Raw genomic sequence first — 19,547 nt, forward strand, 5'->3', positions numbered from 1 at the left:
CTAACCATGTGTATGTGACAAATAAAATTTGATTCGATTTGATTTGATTTGATTATAAAGACACATGTTTTTCTCACCCTGCATCAAACAGAATAACTGAGTTTAGTGAGTTATAGGCTGTATAATGTGGAATGAAATGATTGCTTGTATTAAAGATACACTCTCAAGCGTTTGTATAATTTCAGCCATTAGTTTTTGAAAGCCAAAACGGGTCCCCGTTTTTTGTGTACTACTTCATTCAATTGTGTACTACGTCAGCCATTGCATGTTACATGTTACTACTTCATTGTGATTCCAGAGTGCATCCTCCTTGGTAGAGGTACAGGAAGAAAGCCATGCATCAAGCTGGGAGTCGGTTATACTGTTGGCTAGCATTCTTCAGATGGGGCCATTCTCCAGCACAGCTCGGCCCTGGCCACTCTGTTTGTGTGCTCTGAGGGGGGGGTTGGCTAGCATTCTTCAGATGGGGCCATTCTCCAGCACAGCTCGGCCCTGGCCACTCCGTTTGTGTGCTCTGAGGGGGGGGTTGGCTAGCATTCTTCAGATGGGGCCATTCTCCAGCACAGCTCGGCCCTGGCCACTCTGTTTGTGTGCTCTGAGGGGGGGGTTGGCTAGCATTCTTCAGATGGGGCCATTCTCCAGCACAGCTCGGCCCTGGCCACTCCGTTTGTGTGCTCTGAGGGGGGGGTTGGCTAGCATTCTTCAGATGGGGCCATTCTCCAGCACAGCTCGGCCCTGGCCACTCCGTTTGTGTGCTCTGAGGGGGGGGTTGGCTAGCATTCTTCAGATGGGGCCATTCTCCAGCACAGCTCGGCCCTGGCCACTCTGTTTGTGTGCTCTGAGGGGGGGGTTGGCTAGCATTCTTCAGATGGGGCCATTCTCCAGCACAGCTCGGCCCTGGCCACTCTGTTTGTGTGCTCTGAGGGGGGGGTTGGCTAGCATTCTTCAGATGGGGCCATTCTCCAGCACAGCTCGGCCCTGGCCACTCTGTTTGTGTGCTCTGAGGGGGGTTGGCTAGCATTCTTCAGATGGGGCCATTCTCCAGCACAGCTCGGCCCTGGCCACTCTGTTTGTGTGCTCTGAGGGGGTTGGCTAGCATTCTTCAGATGGGGCCATTCTCCAGCACAGCTCGGCCCTGGCCACTCTGTTTGTGTGCTCTGAGGGGGGTTGGCTAGCATTCTTCAGATGGGGCCATTCTCCAGCACAGCTCGGCCCTGGCCACTCCTTTTGTGTGCTCTGAGGGGGTTGGCTAGCATTCTTCAGATGGGGCCATTCTCCAGCACAGCTCGGCCCTGGCCACTCTGTTTGTGTGCTCTGAGGGGGGGGTTGGCTAGCATTCTTCAGATGGGGCCATTCTCCAGCACAGCTCGGCCCTGGCCACTCTGTTTGTGTGCTCTGAGGGGGGGGTTGGCTAGCATTCTTCAGATGGGGCCATTCTCCAGCACAGCTCGGCCCTGGCCACTCTGTTTGTGTGCTCTGAGGGGGGTGACCCATTCAGACCTATCTGAGGGATAATAGCCCACTGGCCCACTCGCTCAGCAGCCCCATTTTTCCATCAAATTCCCCTCTTTAATTGCATTCCATGGAAGCCAGGAGGAGAAGAAGAAGAAGAAGAAGAAGAAGAAGAAGAAGAAGAAGAAGAAGAAGAAGAAGAAGAGGAAAAATGCAAAGAAAAATAAGGAAAAAAAGAAAAATCTATAGTGGGGAGGCTTTATTCATTCAGGCCTACACATTGTTTTGAAACAACAAACTGTTAACCCAGTTTTCTATGAAGAAAGACACAACAGTCAAAAGCATGTGGAGGACTGGCCCACCGGTTTCCAATTCAGCCGGTTCTGGCTTCTTTAATGACTGATCGGGTTGAGAATTAATCCCCCCTGGCTGGTAATAGAAGTCTCTTTAGAGGCTCAATTGCCATTGGTGGGAGACAGGGGGGCTGTTGTGTCCTGGGGATTAGAGCTGGCGGAGGAATCAAAAGGCCCTGTACAATACAGTAATCAGCATGTTTTCTGTCTGAAAAGCCCTCCCGGTCCCCCATTTAGAAAACACAGAGCATTACCCCCTTTCTGCTCTCCACAAAATCCATTCCTGTTGTATTATATGGATTACTCCTATGTGTTTTGTGGACCCCACTGCTTGGCAGGCCGGTGCGGAGGTGAAGAAGTGTACCACTCCAGATGGGTGAGTGAGTGAACACGAGTGAAGGGGACACCCACTGCCATGTTCCCCAGGCCTCTCCTCTTCTCTCATCCATGGCCACCGAGGAATTGTCCTCTCCAGCTGCCCTCCCGGAGTTAACCCTTCACTGTCTAGAATCAGTTCATCCAGACCTTCTCACTGCATGGATCCACAACATGCAAGTGGTGGACATTGGTCATCAGATGTTAGGTATCCAATCCAAGCCCTGAAAATGTTCACTGAGTGTTATAATTTGAAGGTATTTTCATCCGGTCAACTTTACTATCATTAGAGAAAGGAATAGGGAAACCTCCCAAAGCCATACAAGACAATTCAACTTTGGTTCGATTTTTATCATGTTAATAATAAGATAACAACAATACTCATCGGAAAATTAATAGCAGAATACAGAGCTGCATATATTAAAGAACAAATATTTGAGAACAAAAAGTTATTTTATGGGTAGAAATGTTTACTGATGAACAAACTGCATGCGGCTGAAAACAAGAACCACCTGGGAAGAGAAAAGGAATGGAAGAGAAGAGGAATGGAAGAGAAAAGGAATGGAAGAGAAAAGGAATGGAAGAGAAGAGGAATGGAAGAGAAGAGGAATGGAAGAGAAAAGGAATGGAAGAGAAGAGGAATGGAAGAGAAGAGGAATGGAAGAGAAAAGGAATGGAAGAGAAGAGGAATGGAAGAGAAAAGGAATGGAAGAGAAGAGGAATGGAAGAGAAAAGGAATGGAAGAGAAGAGGAATGGAAGAGAAGAGAAGAGGAATGGAATGGAAGAGAAGAGAAGAGGAATGGAAGAGAAGAGGAATGGAAGAGAAGAGAAGAGGAATGGAAGAGAAGAGAAGAGGAATGGAAGAGAAGAGGAATGGAAGAGAAGAGGAATGGAAGAGAAAAGGAATGGAAGAGAAAAGGAATGGAAGAGAAAAGGAATGGAAGAGAAAAGGAATGGAAGAGAAGAGGAATGGAAGAGAAGAGAAGAGGAATGGAAGAGAAGAGAAGAGGAATGGAAGAGAAGAGAAGAGGAATGGAAGAGAAGAGGAATGGAAGAGAATAGGAATGGAAGAGAAAAGGAATGGAAGAGAAGAGGAATGGAAGAGAAGAGAAGAGGAAAGGAAGAGAAGAGAAGAGGAATGGAAGAGAAGAGGAATGGAAGAGAAGAGGAATGGAAGAGAAGAGAAGAGGAATGGAAGATAAGAGGAATGGAAGAGAAGAGAAGAGGAATGGAAGAGAAGAGAAGAGGAATGGAAGAGAAGAGGAATGGAAGAGAATAGGAATGGAAGAGAATAGGAATGGAAGAGAAGAGGAATGGAAGAGAAAAGGAATGGAAGAGAAGAGGAATGGAAGAGAAGAGAAGAGGAATGGAAGAGAAGAGAAGAGGAATGGAAGAGAAGAGGAATGGAAGAGAAGAGGAATGGAAGAGAAAAGGAATGGAAGAGAAGAGGAATGGAAGAGAAGAGAAGAGGAATGGAAGAGAAGAGAAGAGGAATGGAAGAGAAAAGGAATGGAAGAGAAGAGGAATGGAAGAGAAAGGGAATGGAAGAGAAGAGGAATGGAAGAGAAGAGAAGAGGAATGGAAGAGAAGAGAAGAGGAATGGAAGAGAAGAGGAATGGAAGAGAATAGGAATGGAAGAGAATAGGAATGGAAGAGAAAAAGAATGGAAGAGAAGAGGACTGGAAGAGAGGAGGAATGGAAGAGAAGAGGAATGGAAGAGAAGTGGAATGGAATGGAAGAGAAGCAGAATGGAAGAGAAGAGGAATGGAAGAGAAGAGACATGGAATGGAAGAGAAGAGGAATGGAAGGGAAGAGGAACGGAAGAGAAGAGGAATGGAAGAGAAGATGAATGGAAGAGAAGAGGAATGGAAGAGAAGAGGAATGGAATGGAAGAGAAGAGGAATGGAAGAGAATAGGAATGGAAGAGAAGAGGAATGGAAGAGAAGAGGCATGGAAGAGAAGAGGAATGGAAGAGAAGTGGAATGGAATGGAAGAGAAGAGGAATGGAAGAGAAGAGACATGGAAGAGAAGAGGCATGGAAGAGAAGAGGAATGGAAGAGAAGAGGCATGGAAGAGAATAGGAATGGAAGAGAAGTGGAATGGAATGGAAGAGAAGAGGAATGGAAGAGAAGAGGCATGGAAGAGAAGAGGCATGGAAGAGAAGAGGAATGGAAGAGAAGAGGCATGGAAGAGAATAGGAATGGAAGAGAAGTGGAATGGAATGGAAGAGGAATGGAAGAGAAGAGGAATGGAAGAGAAGAGGAATGGAAGAGAAGTGGAATGGAATGTAAGAGGAATGGAAGAGAAGAGGAATGGAAGAGAAGAGGAATGGAAGAGAAGAGGAATGGAAGAGAAGTGGAATGGAATGGAAGAGAAGAGGAATGGAAGAGAAGAGGAATGGAAGAGAAGAGGAATGGAAGAGAAGAGGAATGGAAGAGAATGGGAATGGAAGAGAAGAGGAATGGAAGAGAAGAAGAATGGAAGAGAAGAGGAATGGAAGAGAAGTGGAATGGAATGGAAGAGAAGAGGAATGGAAGAGAAGAGGAATGGAAGAGAAGAGGAATGGAAGAGAAGAGGCATGGAATAGAATAGGAATGGAAGAGAAGTGGAATGGAATGGAAGAGAAGAGGAATGGAAGAGAAGAGGAATGGAATGGAAGAGAAGAGGAATGGAAGAGAATAGGAATGGAAGAGAAGAGGAATGGAAGAGAAGAGGCATGGAAGAGAAGAGGAATGGAAGAGAAGTGGAATGGAATGGAAGAGAAGAGGAATGGAAGAGAAGTGGAATGGAATGGAAGAGAAGAGGAATGGAAGAGAAGAGGAATGGAAGAGAAGTGGAATGGAATGGAAGGGAAGAGGAATGGAATGGAAGAGAAGAGAAGTGGAATGGAATGGAAGAGAATAGGAATAGAAGAGAAGAGGAATGGAAGAGAAGAGGAATGGAAGAGAAGAGGAATGGATGCCATTTATCATATTAATGATATTTTGTAATTATGTTGTCAATATTTTTATAAGGCTCAGAAGACATCCTAGTCTGGTATCATGAAAGCTGAGTCTCTTGTACTGGGGATGAGGAAAGGAAGTATTCGATTTCTCTGTTCTTCAACTTTTGGAAGAAAACCACGACGGTTCATCTGCCTTAATTTACAGTGCATTATCAACTACAGTCTCATTGATCTCTGTAACAAAACCAGCACTGTGTATGTCTGACTGAGACTTAGCTTTAGGCTAATCACAAACTCCTTCCTTCGACTTTCTGACCCTCCTTAACCAATCAGAGACCAAAAAAACGACATGTCAAACATCAGGAAAATGGTATTTCGTAACCGAATGAACGTCAACAGACCTGACATCTGTAACAGTAAGTGTAGCATTGACCTGTTGTTAGCTCAACCCTTTGCTCTATGAGCTGTCGATTGTGGACTAACAAACCATTAACAGACCAGAGCCAACCAACGCAGAGGGAAAGTAGAATGTTTGCTTACCCTACAGCCAGCCTGCCTATTAGGTGGTGTTGTGAATAATACGGCTCAGATGAGTCATGGGGTTTAAAGACATTACTAGAGAGTAGGAGGAGGTGGGAAGTGATGCAAAGACCAGGCAGAGACCAGGTTCACAGAAGGGTAGAGATGCTGGGAAAACTTGGTCAATAGTCAGAGGTCAGAGATCCTAATTCCAGACTCCAGACTTCTTCTGTGGGATCTCACTCCATAGGTCAGACCAGAGTCTTTAATAGAGAATATCATAATATACTGTAGGCTAAGGCTATGGATCAGACAGGTGGACAGAGGCAGCAGGCAAAGTCTGTTTAAAAGTCAATTAACTAGAACAGGGCTCTCCAACCCTGTTCCTGGAGAGCTACCCCCCTGTAGGTTTTCGCTCCAACTCGTTGTAACTAACATGATTCATCTTATCAACCAGCTAATTATTAGAATCAGGTGCGCTAGATTAGTGTTGGAGTGAAAACCTACAGGATGGTCAAATCAAATCAAAGTTTATTTGTCATGTGCGCGAATACAACAAGTGTAGACCTTACAGTGAAATGCTTACTTACAGGCTCTAACCAATAGTGAAAAAAAGGTATTAGGTGAACAATAGGTAGGTAAAGAAATAAAACAACAGTAAAAAGACAGGCTATGTACAGTAGCGAGGCTATAAATGTAGGCTACATACACACACCGGTTAGTCAGGCTGATTGAGGTAGTATGTACATGTAGATATGGTTAAAGTGACTATACATATATGATGAACAGAGAGGAGCAGTAGCGTAAAAGAGGGGGTGGTGGGTGGCAGGACACAATGCAGTTAGCCTGGTTAGCCAATGTGTGGGAGCACTGTTTGGTCGGGCCAATTGAGGTAGTATGTACATGATCACAATGCAAATAGTCCGGGTAGCCATTTGATTGCCTGTTCAGGAGTCTTATGGCTTGGGGGTAAAAACTGTTGAGAAGCCTTTTTGTTCTAGACTTGGCACTCCGGTACCACTTGTCATGCGGTAGCAGAGAGAACAGTCTATGACTGGGGTGGCTGGGGTCTTTGGCAATTTTTAGGGCCTTCCTCTGACACCGCCTGGTGTAGAGGTCCTGGATGGCAGGCAGCTTAGCCCCAGTTATGTACTGGGCAGTACTCACTACCCTCTGTAGTGCCCTGCAGTTGGAGGCCGAGCAATTGCCGTGCCAGGCAGTGATGCAACCAGTCCTGATACTCTCGATGTTGCAGTTATAGAACCTTTTGAGCTCTAGAACCCATGCCAAATCTTTTTAGTTTCTGAGGGGGAAAAGGCTTTGTCGTGCCCTCTTCACGACTGTCTTGGTTTGTTTGGAGCATTCTAGTTTGTTGTTGATGTGGACACCAAAGAACTTGAAGCTCTCAACCTGCTCCACTACAGCCCCGTCGATTAGAAAGGGGGCGTGCTCGGTCCTCCTTTTCCTGTAGTCCACAATCATCTCCTTTGTCTTGGTTACTTTGAGGGATAGGTTGTTATTCTGGCACCACCCGGCAAGGTCTCTGACCTCCTCCCTATAGGCTGTCTCATCGTTGTCGGTGATCAGGCCTACGGTACCTCTCCAGGAACAGGGTAGGAGATTCCTGAACAAGAAGAAGGTGGCTACCAGAAGGAAAAACACTTGGCTGCAATTTCAAACATACATAATGGAGACAAGAGACGGACAGTGCAGTAGAATACAATTCATAATCATCCAACACCAAGACCGGATAGTCTAAGTAAAGACAAACTTTTATCATTTTCCTTAAGCTCCCACGCATTCCTGACTAACCCCCCTCACTGTCTTCTTCTTCTGTGAACATGTTGCAATAACCTCAGTGGTGACCCTTTAGCTTAAATCAGAGATGAAAAATGCAGAATAACAAAATGGTGGTCCTGTACAAGTGTTCTGAACAAGGAGGAGGAGGAGAACGATATCCCGAAGCTATTGCTGTGTGTGGTACACGGTGTCATGACAGATGAGTAACTTAACTTCAGTACTCTAAGGGCATCTCCTGTCTCTCTTCCCTCAGTGAATTGTGTAACCTTTTAAGGAAAGGAGGAAGGAGGAATGCTCACTTTTAGTCTGATAAGAAAATAGCTTCCCCAATGAGAGATAGAGAGAACGAAGGAAAGTAAGAGAGGAGAAATTGTCTGAGGTGAGTTTGGCATCTGTCCATAGAAACCATTAAAGATCCAGAGTGTGTGGAGGACGTGGTGCACTCCTCTTCTCCCTTTCCCAGGTTAGCACTCTAGCTACCTCCCAAATTGCACCATATCCCCTATATAGTGAACTACTGGTCAAAAGTAGTGCACTCTATAGGGAATAGTGTGCAATTTTGGACACATCCGCGGTCTGTTCTGCTCTGTCTACTGGGGCTGTTCTGTTGTAAATACTGGCCACTGGTTAAAGTGACGGCCGGACTACATAACTCTTTCTTTGGAGGGATTAACTGCCAGACCAGACCTGGGGAGACCTGTGCCATCGCTGCCATCCACTTGAGCTTTTAACACAGTTCACATGGATCCCAGGTCCCCTCCCGCAGGATGAGATTCTTGGTCCACTGCAGGGCTCCACTTACGGAGCAGGACATTCCATTAGCACTAAGAGGCAATCTGAACCCATTTACTGGGTTATCATCAAACTGGACGTTGACATGTTAATGTGATAATAAGGGTGGAAGAAGGACCAGGTTTTTCAGACGCACACAGACAGTGTTGACAACTTGCAGGATAGTACATCATTCTCATGTGGCTGAAAGCAAAGATGAAAGAAAACAATGAAGGCAACGATACACTGGCTGAAGAGGAAACCACAGGAAAGTACACAATGGTACCATAGACCTTAAGAGGAAGGTTTTAGGAGACTAGGGAGGAGTGAATAGGCCACTGGGGAATTATCAGCGGTCGGGGTTAACGTGCTCATGATGGAGAAGGTGATGAATATTCTATGAGTAGTGTTCTTGTTTGCATGTATCGTCAGGCTAGATAGGCCACCTAAGAGGCTCACGGTTCTCAACTCCTTCCATAGACTTACACAGTACAGATGTATGAAATTATTTGAGACAGTTTGCTATGGCAGGAAAATAATCCTGCACCAACTGGAAATGTGAATTATTATGTGGATTATAATTAAACAACCTTTCTTATGGGTTGATATATTTTTCGTAAGGGAAAATCAAGATTTCTAAGTGGAAATGACAAACTTCAAAAACCTTTTTAAACATCAAATACACTACACCTTTTACATTTCCAGCATTGCGGGAAAGTTATCCTATAACAGGGTGATCAAATTAAAATCCTACATCTGTAATTGTGACTTCCTCCATCCTATCAGAGCTCTTGCTATATGAACTGATATGTTGTCTATCCAATCAAGGATCAGATAATGAATCTAGTAATGAAAGCATTAGCTGCAGCTATAGATAGAACTGCAGTGCATACCATGTAGTTGACTCAAAGAGAGAGAAAGACAATAGTTGAACAGTTTTGTACAGATTCATTTATATAGAGAGAGAGAGCTAGCTATATTTCGTTGTATTTTTTATCTTCTTAGTTTACCTTTCACATACTTAGCTAATGCAGCTAATTTAGCTTCTCAACAACGTGACACATACAAAGAGGAATGCTATTTATGTGAGCCAACAGGCTAAGGCTATCAAACACGACAACTTTTCCAAGTCGAGGTTAGCTTTTCGTTTTATAAATGCATTGCCACAGGGGCTCACCGATGTAACTACTAAACTGCGTGTGTGTACACATGGATTGGATTGTGGGTTTACCAAGTTGTTGGTAGTTGTAGTTTTTTGACTATAACGTTAATATGGTGAAAACGATATACACTGTGTAGCGGTTAGCGGTTATGGTATGACGGTTGTCTTGGAAAGGGTTTTGCGCCTGATCATAGACAGCTGTTGTGCACTAAAGTCCACAACTGAAGGGAAAAGGTGAAAAGAGGAGAGCACGTGGATGAGAGAAGGAATTATGCAAGGAGCGATGCTATATGTGAACTGTGTGTGCTAGTGATAAGGGATGTATTCATTCTATTACAAAACGTTTCTTATTACCTTACCTTACCTGATTTTGTCCAATAGAAACTCTTATTTTAGTTGCAAAGTGTAACGTTTAGCAAGTGTTTGGATGAGTGGACTAGTGTGCCTTTGTGTTAAATGTGTCACTGTCTGTCATCTTGATTACTCCAATTTATCTCTCAACTTGTGCACCTACGTTATAAACTTTATAAACTAATTTGTAGGCTTGGTTGTAGGAAGCTCATGACGGTTATAGGGCAAATTCAAGTATCATGTATTACCCTAAACCTATCAATGTTACATTGAGCTGGGTGAATGGAATATGAACGACAGTCAGACAGTATGCTGTAATAGAAGGCAATGCTAATGAATAAATAAATTGTCCACCCTAATCTTGAACGGCACTGAATGCCACTGCCCCCCATCCAGCCACTCACCTTCCCAGCCAGCCGTTGGGTTGGCCAGTTGGTCGGTCGCTGTGGGCTGAAGAGCTACAAGGGGATTAGCTGCAGTGGGAGTCCTGCCAATAATCACTCTGTTGTTTTGCAGCCCAGAGGTGAAATGAAACATGGCCCAGAGTCCCTAACCCGAGAAACACTCAATGCTCTTAGATTTTAGATTCACTCATATTCACAGTGGCTGTAGTATTACCGCAGGTGTATTGGTTGTAAATCAACAAAAGAAGGTGTAAAAGAATTGGGCAATGAAACTAACATAACTGCGAGAGACCTATTTTTGTAACTACAAATGTATTCTAAAGGGCCAAGCCAAGCTTTCATGTGTTGTGTTTTACTGCATTATCCATCCACTTCAAACTCTGAATTTGTGCGTAACGTGAATTAGCACAATAGAAGCTCCTAAAATATGAGATCAGATGAGTGCTGTAGAAACCAGGCTCACTGCCAAGAAATGATCACTAATCCCTCTAGGCTCACAGAGTAGGAAGGAAAGTGTGTGTGAGTGAGTGTGGGTGTGTGTGTGTGTGTTTTGCCAGTTCAACATAACCCCCCTTCCCCTTTGACCAGCCTTACATCCAAAACAGTCACAATGGCTAGTTAAACATTACAAGAGAGCGCTGAAGGAGCATGAACCACCTGGCACTACGGAACAACAGCCAGTGTTTCTCCACACCAACAACAGTAATAAATTAAACCTGCATCAATCGACACTGACACAAACACAATCAAACAAATGTTGAGAGGTGTGTTGGTTCCGAGTGTCTTTAAGTATTAATTCTTTGTTGATCAAGTTTCAAATCTGATTCCTTTTTAGCTCTGACAACTTTTATTCACTTACTAACTCAGTTGTTTATGCATCGCGGATATAATTATTGCTTACTTTACAGCTGTTAGTACTTTTATAGCGGTTGCAAATACTGTATGCTTTGACCTCAAATTGGGTATTATGCATACATCTTTCCTGTTTTTCTATGCGCTCCCAGTGACAACTGAGAAAAGTTTCTCAAAACAAAGCAGTTTTTTTTATTAATTGTTGGCTGAAGGTGAAACCCTCAATGAACTGACCTCCCCATCTTCCAATTCTCATCCACCCTGTCCGCCCCGAGAATGAACTACTAAAATAAAAATGACAGAGCAGCCCTCTTCTCTTCTCTCCCTCCCCTGCCATGAGCAAACACATACCGTCAGGCTGCGACAAAGCCTTCCCATGCATGTCTGCATAACAGCCTCCAATATCCCCACGGAAACCACAGAGAGATGAATTAACCCACACACATCTCACAGAGGAGAGAGAGGAAGGAGAGGGAGGACCGAGCCCAGGACAGTGTGTTACGAAGGGTATGCCACGCAGAGTTCATAGGTCACGACTGAACTAGGCTGTGGCTCAACAGATTCTTCAGTCACTATTTCTACTGGAAGTCATATATTATTCTATTCAACAAGTTTAGCAGTAGTAATTTACATAAGAGATTAACAGGCCTATTAAGGATTTATAAGCAGCCCCGGATTACATCTTATTTTTTTAAGAGAGAGTCGTACTAATCAAACTATTAGTCTGTTTGCCTAAATATTAGCATGTTTGATAGAACTTTGGTAAAACTCTGTTTCTTTCTGAGTTTGTCAGGATGTGAATGTGAGAAAAGCTGTAGTTAGTCAGTTCTTATTCAGAAGAGAATAGCTGTTCGACATGCAGGTCCATCACTTCTTTCACTGTCTTTTGTTCTCTATTGACTTTCTCTATTTATTCAACTCTACCATTTTGTTCCTGAAATAAACTGGCAGTCACAGAAAGAGCTTGATAGATCTTTTTTGAGGAAACCACTAACACCTCAACTGTTTGCCAAGAGCAAAGCATTCACTTATTTGCTAATCATACATCCAAAACAAAATACAAAGAACATGTTAAGCTCATGGAATCGACCACAAACATGACACAAACCTTATTTCCCTTAACATGGTAAAAATGAGCAACGGAAAACACAAATAAAGTGTTGTGCCAGTCGTTTCTTTCCCATGCTGATGGGAGCTAGCGAGGCAGAATGAACCAAACAGAAAACCATCCTGAGAGCCTGCCAAGGGAAACACCAGGTGACACCTCACTATCACATCCGTCTGGCTGGACCAACCCAGACCTACCGATCAACACACTCTCATTCTCTGGTTCCTTTGGTTGCAGACACCTGCACCATTACTTTTGATCTACCTGTTTGCAGCCCTGGTTGAATATTCCCTGTCCTCTGCATGATAACTAAGTAGCTGCGCTCACTCATACACTCACACACACACACCCTCACACACCCCTCCCTCAAGCACACACACACACACACACACACACACACACACACACACACACACACACACACACACACACACACACACACACACACACACACACACACACACACACACACACACACACACACACACACACACACACACACACACACACACACACACACACACACACACACACACACACACACACACACACACACACACACACACACACACACACACACACACACACACACACACACACACACACCACAAACCATGTATCTCATTAACCATGCCACTTAGTACACACTTAACTGCCCAAAACCGTTTAGATATGTCAATTTATCACAGTCTCCCAGTCTCCCAGTCTCCCAGTCTCCCAGTCTCCCAGTCTCCCAGTCTCACAGTCTCCCAGTCTCACAGTCTCCCAGTCTCACAGTCTCCCAGTCTCCCAGTCTCCCAGTCAGATGGCCAATGATTCATCTGTGTAGGTAGACATAGGATGCAGTCTCGTCCGGCCCTGCTGGTGCCCCTACCCCATCGCTCTGATGCCTGACACCTCAAATGGAGCCTTTGTTCACACACACACAAGCGAGCACACACACACAGCCAGTCGGACCGACCAAGCAGCACCCTGCCTCCCTCCCTAGGGCCCCAGAGCCCCTCTTAAACAGCCACCCCTCAGAGAGAGAGAGCTCAAACAGTTCCCCTGCCAGCCAGGTTATGCCACAGTGACAAGGAAGGACAATATATTGTTTTATACATTTATTTAACCATGTAGGCCAGTTGAGAAATAGTTCTCATTTACAACTGTGACCTGGCCAAGATAAAGCAAAGCAGTGCGACACAAACAACACAGAGTTACACATGGGATAAACAAACGTACAGTCAATAACACAATCGAAAAATCTATATACAGTGTGTGCAAATGAAGTAAGATTAGGGAGGTAAGGCAATAAATAGATCGTAGTGGCGATATAATTACAATTTAGCAATAACACTGGAGTGATCATAGATGATCAGACAACAGAAGGAGAGGGGCCCATCGATCCCTACTGTAGTAGACAGAGATTCCTCAGGGTTGTTGAGTGACCTTCCCTCCCTGAGTCTGCCCTCTGACCTGACAGGCTGAGGGACACGGGGGAGGTGGGGGAGGTTGTGGGGAGGAGGTGCTCAGGGGACGTCATGAGAGAGAAAGCAAGCAGGACTGCAGGTGAACCTCCCAGGCACGGAGAGTCAACATGCTTCCTTGCCAACGGTTAAACCAGACCAGTAACTCACAGGGGCACCACACCCATTCACAGATACTGTATGTCACGATGATGGATACATCCAGTGTAGTGCTCATGTAAAGGGGAAGTGGTTGGTTGAGATGACTAACAGTATCTGAGACCTGAAGACTCCTGTTAGCTCCAAGATATCATCCCTAGGCTTTACCTCAGTGGGATAATGTTGAGCTGCGCAACCGACCCCGGATCGGACACACTCATGCCATTCTCTCATTAGAATAACAAATATCTAGTTTCCACTGGACTTCATTAGAAAAGTATTATGAAAGACACTCCTGATCACTTTGGGTGCCTTAGTTGGTAGCCCTTTTCCATGATTTCATGCGTCCATCTTGTCACATTAACTGAGACTCAGAGCAAGAGCACTCAAGCAGTAGAACAGGCCAATGCCAAGATGGATTATAGAACTTAGAGGTTAAGCATGGCCCAACTCAACACAGTTATCTCCTGGGGTTACGTACGATTTCAATAGACTCCCCAACAGTCCAAATCTCTTTACTCCACAGCACTCCCTATAACCAAAAGTTGCGTAACGGCCCCCTAAAGTGCACTTTGTACGGAATAGGGTGCCATTTTGGATTCAGCCAATAATATTGTACCTTACCTCACCCCCTGATTCCTCCTCCTTTCCTAACCACACAGCCCCTCTGTCTCTCGCTGTGTGTCAGGCAGGCAGGCTGGCCTGCATGTGCACCGTTCATCTCACAGTGAGCCTGGAGCCAAGATTTGAGTTGTGCAGTGAGTCATGGTTTCACCCAGAGCAGGGCAGAAAGGGGAAGAGCAGGGAAGAGAGGGGAAGAGCAGGGCAGGGCAGAGAGCGGCAGAGCAGGACAGGGCAGAGAGAGGCAGAGCAGGGCAGAGAGGGGCAGGGCAAGGCAGAGCAGGGGCAGAGCAGGGCGGCAGAGCAAAGAGAGGTAGAGCAGGGTAGAGAGGTGAAGAGCAGGGCAGAGCAGGGCAGAGAGGGGAAGAGCAAGGCAGGGCAGAGAGGGGCAGAGCAGGGCAGAGAGGGGCAGAGCAGGGCAGGGCAGAGAGGGACAGGGCAGAGAAGGGGCAGAGCAGGGCAGAGAGGGGCAGAGCAGGGCAGAGAGGGGAAAGCAGGGCAGGGCAGAGAGGGACAGGGCAGAGAAGGGGCAGAGCAGGGCAGAGATGGGCAGAGCAGGGTAGGGCAGAGAGGGGAAGAGCAGGGCAGAGAGGGGAAAGCAGGGCAGAGAGGGTTGTGGCAGGGAGGGGCAGAGCAGTGCAGGGCATAAAGGGGCAGAGCAGGGCAGGGCAGAGAGGGTAAGAGCAGGGCAGGGCAGAGAAGGGGCAGAGAGGGGAAGAGCAGGGCAGGGCAGAGAGGGTTGTGGCAGGGAGGGGCAGAGCAGTGCAGGGCATAAAGGGGCAGAGCAGGGCAGGGCAGAGAGGGTAAGAGCAGGGCAGGGCAGAGAGGGGCAGGGCAGAGAAGGGGCAGAGAGGGGAAGAGCAGGGCAGGGCAGAGAGAAGCAGAGCAGGGCAGGGCAGAGAGGGGAAGAGCAGGGCAGGGCAGAGAGAGGCAGAGCAGGGCAGGGCAGAGAGGGGAAGAGCAGGGCAGGGCAGAGAGAGGCAGAGCAGGGCAGGGCAGAGAGGGGAAGAGCAGGGCAGGGCAGAGAGGGACAGAGCAGGGCAGAGAGGGGAAGAGCAGGGCAGAGAGGGGAAGAGCCGGGCAGAGAGGGGAAGAGCAGGGCAGAGAGGGGAAGAGCAGGGCAGAGAGGGGAAGAGCCGGGCAGAGAGGGGAAGAGCAGAGCAGGGCAGGGCCTGGCAGAAGAGGAGCATGCTGCTACAGCTAGATGTTAAACAGACCAGTTGCTTCCTGCTGAGTCAAACCCACAACTCTCATAAAGTCAATATGCAGTCATTAGCCTGTGTGTTATATAGTGGATAGGTAGAGGAGGAAAGTGGAACTTCAGCACACTCAGGTCACAGATTGCTATTGCAGGGGTCTAGCCCGTGAACAAGTTATGTGTTATTTGATAACATTTAATGTCAACACTTACTTAACTTCCATGTAGCTGTTACAGATACAGTTTTGGCCACTGTTAGATTGTATTACTCTTGTTTGTTTTAAAAGTAGACAGTGAAATGGATGAGCTTGTGGCTGGCTTGTGGTCCAAGCCAGATTCTGAGAGTACATCCTGGTCACTGGCTTTGACGAGGACCTGCTGGGCGCATCCGTAGCTTAGCAATGGAGGGCCCGTAAATTTGAGTGGAGAGGGAAACAGGAAAGCAGGCGAGAGCGAGAGCGAGAGCGAGAGAGAGAGAGAGAGAGAGAGAGAGAGAGAGAGAGAGAGAGAGAGAGAGAGAGAGAGAGAGAGAGAGAGAGAGAGAGAGAGAGAGAGAGAGAGAGAGAGAGAGAGAGAGAGAGAGAAAGAGAGAGAGAGGGAGAGAGAGAGAGAGAGAGAGAGAGAGAGAGAGAGAGAGAGAGAGAGAGAGCGAGAGCAAGTGTGGGTTGGGGTAATGAGAGAGTGAGAGAGAGAGAGAGAGAGAGAGAGAGAGAAAGATCGAGAGAGCGAGAGAGAGAGAGAGAGAGAGAGAGAGAGAGAGAGAGAGAGAGAGAGAGAGAGAGAGTGTGATGGCTCTTCAAACAAAACGCTCCTGTTCTCCTCTCCACTCCACAGGGCAAACACTACAGCAATTCTCTCCCTGCAGAACAAACAGCAATCAAACATGGCCTGGCCCGCAGATCGTGGAGAGGAGCAGCCTGCAGTGCTGAGAGAGACACGTGAAGAAAGGGGCTTTCTTGTACCCCTGGTCTGGCCGGCCCCACAGCCAGGGGCTGACCTATCCTACCACTGGGCTTCTGTCTGGACTGGAGTTCTGAGCTTTCTACTATTGCCAGGGGGTAATGTTGGGGCTGGGGCTAGGTTTAGGACTGTTGCTGGGACTGGGGCTAGGGTTAGGACTGCTGCTGGGACTGGGGCTAGGTTTAGGACTGCTGCTGGGACTGGGGCTAGGGTTAGGACTGCTGCTGGGACTGGGGATAGGGTTAGGACTGCTGCTGGGACTGGGGCTAGGGTTAGGACTGCTGCTGGGGCTGGGGCTAGGGTTAGGACTGCTGCTGGGGCTGGGGCTAGGGTTAGGACTGCTGCTGGGGCTGGGGCTAGGGTTAGGACTGCTGCTGGGGCTGGGGCTAGGGTTAGGACTGCTGCTGGGACTGGGGATAGGGTTAGGACTGCTGCTGGGGCTGGGGCTAGGGTTAGGACTGCTGCTGGGGCTGGGGCTAGGGTTAGGACTGCTGCTGGGACTGGGGCTAGGGTTAGGACTGCTGCTGGGACTGGGGCTAGGGTTAGGACTGCTGCTGGGACTGGGGCTAGGGTTAGGACTGCTGCTGGGACTGGGGATAGGGTTAGGACTGCTGCTGGGACTGGGGCTAGGGTTAGGACTGCTGCTGGGACTGGGGCTAGGGTTAGGACTGCTGCTGGGGCTGGGGCTAGGGTTAGGACTGCTGCTGGGACTGCTGCTGGGACTGGGGCTAGGGTAGGGGTTATGGAGGTAAGGGTTAGGATATTGCTAGGGATAGGTATGAGCAGGGGTGTGGACATGAAGCTAGGGTTGTGGTTATGGTTAGGGCTGGAGCTGGGTCTGAGGGCTCAGTTGGAATACAGCAAAGGTCTGGCTGGAATGAGGAGCCATGTCCTGGAGGGCTGTTTGTCACCAGTCTGCTACTGTGGCTCCCAGTGAGTGGTGATGGTAGAGGTCTGCAGGGCATGGAGCAGACCCAGCACACCCAGCTGGGACGCCAGCTGCACCCAACACATGAGGAGCTGATGGCAGGTACAACAGGTGCTCTGCCTGGAAACCACAACCATGGCTTTTATCATTAAATGAATGACACAGAGATCATCATGGGCTGGTTGATGAACAACTTCAGTATAATGAGTGATTTAATTGAAACGTCAATCCTGATGTGTGAGGAGAGCCAAAGGGCAAGGGGACGAAAGAAAGAGAGAAAGACAGAAGGAGAGAGAGAGAGAGAAAACAACTTTGATTAAGTAAAGCTCAGCTATTGATCTCAGATCAAAGGTGAAACGTTCATTTAAAGCAGGGGGATTTTTAACCCCAAGGCTACTGTGCCTCTGAAGACCTTCAAAGGACATCACTGGGTACGGGACAGTGGTGTCAGATGAAATTGCTCAATGTCCCAGTCTTTCTGAAATGAGTACGCAGACAAAATGCCTTAAAGGGTATGATGTGACTGTGAATCATGTTTGTATCCTCAGTCTTTTGAAGAGTGGGAATCATGTTGTCTTCATTCTAAAGGAGACAACAGATATATGTGCAACAATGCCCCTCCCCTGGCTTCCACACAATCACAGTAATACTCACAAACATCATGGAACGACCACAGATTAACAGGCCACTTCCCTGGGAATGACAACTGCCCAAAACCAGGGCAAGCAATTTCCTCTATGACACGCTACCATTACAAATGCATCAGGTTCTGTGTGGAAGTCAGGTCCCCCGCTGCCCTTTTTTTGTTAAATGTCTTTATATATACCTTTCTTAAAGTTGAACACGTACTTGTGATTCTTAAGATAAGAGATTACCCATTACCTTGTGTGCTGCCGGCAGAATAAACAGTGTTTATGTGTGTTCGTATCCTGTTGCCGTGGTAACACAGCACCAAGCCAGGAACACAACAGAACACAGGCTGAACCAGCTGACCTCACACTGAAAGATACGCCATGCAGTCAGTGGCTCAGGAAACATGCTCAACATAGCATACTTTCAGAGTACCTAATTCACACAAGGGCTACACAAATCCAGTTCATATTCATGGGCTCAAAGTAGATTTTGACAAACCTTTATTTTTTTTTTTTTTTGCTATCCTACACTTAAAAAAAATGTTTTATCTTCCTCCACACACACACACACACACACACACACACACACACACACACGCAAGCACGCACGCACGCACGCACGCACGCACGCACACACACACACACACACACACACACACACACACACATACTTACACCTGCACCACAGCACTAAGAAACACTACAGCAAGAAGCCCTTTTGGAGATCACAAAAACTGTGTGAAAGCATTAAGACCTCTTAAAGGGGCAATTTTTATTTATTTATTTTTTTTATTTTTTTTTATTTCACCTTTATTTAACCAGGTAGGCTAGTTGAGAACAAGTTCTCATTTGCAACTACGACCTGGCCAAGATAAAGCATAGCAGTGTGAACAGACAACACAGAGTTACACATGGAGTAAACAATTAACAAGTCAATAACATAGTAGAAAAAAAGGGGAGTCTATATACAATGTGTGCAAAAGGCATGAGGAGGTAGTCCCGTCCAGATCCAGCTCCAGTGGAAAACGTCTCTCCCTTCCCAGGTAGTGTGACGGGACGGCCGCACATTGCCAGGGGTGCCTCTCGGGGAGAGCTCATGCCTCTCAGGGAGAGCACTGGAGTGGGCAAACGCCGTGTGGGGAGAGGAAGAAACGGCGTTGGACCACTTCGAGGAGTTTACCCATCTTTGACCATCCACCCGAAGGTAGAGTGGTGGGTGAACAACTCTTCCATTTGAGGCAGGGGATGAGGAAAGCACGGGATTTCGCGCTGGAGTTCCGGACCTTGGCCGCCAGAGCAGGATGGAACGACAGGGCCCTCATCGACCACTATCGATGCAGCCTGCGTGAGGACGTCCGACGGGAGTTGGCCTGCAGGGATGCCACCACCACCTTTGACCAACTGGTGGATATGTCCATCCGGTTGGATAACCTGTTGGTCATCCGTGGACATTTCCCGAGGGGGCTCTGTCGGTTCCATCTCCCAGCACTCCTGCTCTGGTTCTCATGG

The 19,547-nt window shown here is 47.1% G+C and overlaps 1 long non-coding RNA gene across 1 annotated transcript; it reads right to left on the bottom strand.

Moving 5' to 3' along the window:
* Nucleotides 1-1,696: 1,696 nt before the first annotated feature.
* Nucleotides 1,697-18,325, bottom strand: LOC118358744 (uncharacterized). Its single transcript, XR_004820530.2, has 2 exons — nucleotides 18,289-18,325; nucleotides 1,697-2,404 (listed from the first exon to the last, which is right to left on the bottom strand). It is a non-coding gene; the product is annotated as an uncharacterized LOC118358744 (long non-coding RNA).
* Between the last annotated feature and the right edge of the window lie 1,222 nt (nucleotides 18,326-19,547).

The sequence above is a fragment of the Oncorhynchus keta genome, chromosome 26, assembly GCF_023373465.1.
Source record: "Oncorhynchus keta strain PuntledgeMale-10-30-2019 chromosome 26, Oket_V2, whole genome shotgun sequence".
NCBI lineage: Eukaryota > Metazoa > Chordata > Actinopteri > Salmoniformes > Salmonidae > Oncorhynchus > Oncorhynchus keta.